Source organism: Lygodium microphyllum, chromosome 24 (assembly GCF_053477565.2).
Source record: "Lygodium microphyllum isolate KBCC chromosome 24, Lygodium_microphyllum_v1.1.10, whole genome shotgun sequence".
In the NCBI taxonomy this organism is placed as follows: domain Eukaryota; kingdom Viridiplantae; phylum Streptophyta; class Polypodiopsida; order Schizaeales; family Lygodiaceae; genus Lygodium; species Lygodium microphyllum.
Window position 1 is genome coordinate 76,091,832 of NC_141158.1, and position 3,250 is coordinate 76,095,081.

General features: G+C 28.4%; 1 long non-coding RNA gene across 1 annotated transcript; it reads right to left on the reverse strand.

Annotated features, from left to right (window-relative positions):
• Positions 1-1,587: 1,587 nt before the first annotated feature.
• Positions 1,588-2,165, reverse strand: LOC148015259 (uncharacterized). Its single transcript, XR_015688401.1, has 4 exons — positions 2,070-2,165; positions 1,902-1,979; positions 1,729-1,810; positions 1,588-1,620 (listed from the first exon to the last, which is right to left on the reverse strand). It is a non-coding gene; the product is annotated as an uncharacterized LOC148015259 (long non-coding RNA).
• Between the last annotated feature and the right edge of the window lie 1,085 nt (positions 2,166-3,250).

A 3,250-nucleotide genomic window follows, 5' to 3' on the forward strand; every position in this document is an offset into this window, starting at 1 on the left:
CAAAATAGATTAAATAAATTAAGATATCAACATCTACTTCTAGCAACCAAAAGAAAAATTAAAATACTTTTAAAGGAGCATAGAACTAAAAACTAATTAAGCAATATGTGTGTCTTGATTATTTTATCCCTTAAATCTCCAATATGCTGCAAAGTAATAAATGTTTGAGTAATCCCTCAAATCTCCAATATGTTGAAAAGCAATAAATTCTTAACTCAAAGTAGAAGTTGTGCTAAAACTTCCACATCATCTAGACTAAGCACATTGCTATTTTTGTTTAATAAAACTTTGCCATTTCCTAGTAGCCAATAAATAATCTCCTTAATCATATCTTCACTTGTTGGATTCTTTGTATCTTTAATCAAGACTCGAAAGCTAGCTTCAATCTTTTTGAGATTCATGTATGTACTCTTTAAAAAAAAGTGCATATCATGAATTGTAAGCACACCAAGATACTTCAAAAGTATGGTTTCCATGTTCTCTTTTGTCATATTAACCTGCATTGAATAACAAAAAGAGAATAAGTAACTTATTATACTATGTATAGATAATTAAATGACACGAATTATAATATGAAAAGCCATAAATTTAACTACATGACTATTATATATATATATATCACTATAAAGCTACCCTTGAAGCATAATTTGAAATGTTAATCTCAAAGCTACAAATTGAACTATATGACTACAATTATATACACCTAATTAAAATATAAATTAACAATAAAGTTACCATTTGAGTATCATTTGAAATGTTAATCTCGATGTCTTGGTTTGGAAGATCTTTAAATTCCTAATTCAAATAAAATAAAAAAATTAGATTATGCTTTTCATGTATGACATAAACAAAAATATAAACATTTACATCTAGTACATTTGGTTCTTTTTTGTTGATATTGGTACCTCATTTCATGCTCCTTTGTTGCAAAAGATCCTTCATCTTCTCACTTGGCTAGTCAACACATAAAATAAAAAGTTATGTAATAAATCATATCTTTAGTTATTCACTAAACTATGACGCTATTGTTCTCTCATAAACATATATCAAATACCTTCCTCTTTCTTTGACTTTTTCGAGATGTTTCATTAATGTCATCATCTGGATTAGCCTACATTCAAAACTAAAATTAGTAATCACATTAAAAATATTTATATAGAAAAAAAAGTTACATACCTTATCATTGCTTGAACTATGGATTCTTTGTTTCAGAGTTTCTTGATGTTTAGTTGAGTACATTATTTTGTCTAAACCATGTGACAATAACTTTGAAAAGCTGGCACAATTTTCCATATCAAGTGTCTTATCTTCATTTTCAACATCCTACATTTTAAGCATGTAAAGGATAAGATACTGTTAAGAACATGAATCATATGGTCAATCTTAAGTTTAATATAAAGCAAAGAACCTCATTGGATGTATAACATTGAAATTCTTCAAAGCTCTTTTTTTCCTTCATGAACATATTCATCTATGGGAAATGAAAGTTAATGTATAAGTATCTGTATAAGAGACATTCTCAAAGAAAGTTATTAGATATGAGCTTAAAAGCATTACCTGCAATGATAAATTTGTTTGCTTGTATTGTTGTCCTTCAAAGGAGCTACTTTCTTCAAGATGCTACATCAACAAAATAAGATCATGTGTATATATTAAATGTCTCCAAAATATATAGAATCAAGTACAAAAATGATAAACATATAAGATTATAAGATACATTTTTCAAACCTTCTTCATTTGCAATATCATCCATGCTAGGAATGTATATATCAAGTTGATTAGAATCAATAGTAGCACCATATGGTTCACTCTGCTATCAATAGACACCCCTAAATGAGTATGGGAGAAAAAGAACCAATCCTACACTTATGATATCAAACTTATAAATTATATCATCTTACCATTGATGATGTTATGTCATTTGATACATTTTGAAGCTTATCTATATCATCCACTCCAAGAGATGCGGATAATTCTCTCTATATGTCATAAGATTAATAGTTCAATAACTAAGAATCTACATCTCAAATATTAGGAAAGCCAATAAAAAAAAGTAACAATCAACTTACCTTCTTTAAAAGATCTTTTTTCTTCAAATACTTTCTTTCATCTTGCTTTGTACCCTTCCACCAGTCATATATGTCATTCTCTCTTCATATGTACTCACATCCAATAAACTTCAATGGTAAAATCTCATGGTGATTTTCTAATATGATTTTCATGATATTCTCTTTATCCGCATTTTAATAATGTAGATCATCTAGGTTTAAGGATTCAAACCACCTATGTACTCGATGATAATTTTCGAGCATGACAGTGTGTTGAGTTTTAAAGTATTCAGCCATGAGCTTTTTTCCATAAAGTCTACCCTCTTCTCTAAATTTCAACATGGGTGGCCGATAGATATAATCATATGATGGTATGCGTATCACTCCTATTGATACTCAAGTGATGAAATATCATTGGTTAGTATAACCATTTCAAAAAATGACTCATTATCAACATAAGAAAGCTAGTAATACCTGATTGTTGGCTTGAAGAAGTGTTAAGGCAAGCAATCTCAATGTCTTCCTTTCTTGCATTGTCTCTTGTGTCATCTTTAGTAACTTGTTTACCTATATATACATAGAGTTAATCAAAGCTCACGATAATACAAGGTTATGAAAATTTTCAATAACACAAAAGAAAGTAATTAGATATTTTGTATCAATTTGGGTCACCAAATTTGTACAAGTTTTTGATCCTTAAAGTTGGTACTTGCATCTTGACTTGAAGAAACATTATCGCAAGTAACCTCCTGATCTCCCTTTCTTAAATTACCTCTTTTTCCACCTTTTGTTGTTCTTTTATCTATGTTTATATATATACACACAATTACCCAAAGTTTAAAAATATGAATAACTATGAAGATTTTAAATTAGGCAAAGAGACTAGTTAAAGCTAGTTAATCTCAAAATGAATCACCTAATAAAGCAAGATGTAATATATGTACAAATTTTAATTTTCAAAGTTTAGTAGAAATAAAGACATATACCTGTATCGTGATTTGAAGAGACATTAGGGCCAATGACCTCCTTAGCTTTCATTGTTTCATTATCTCTTGTACCATCATTTGTGATTTTGTTACCTTTATGTACACATAATAAACCAAAGTTTAGAAACATAAGAGTCTTGTATTTTTTAAAAAGAAGTGCTATATTAAACTAAATCACTTAATTTCTTAGTATTTGGATTAGAACACATAAATTAG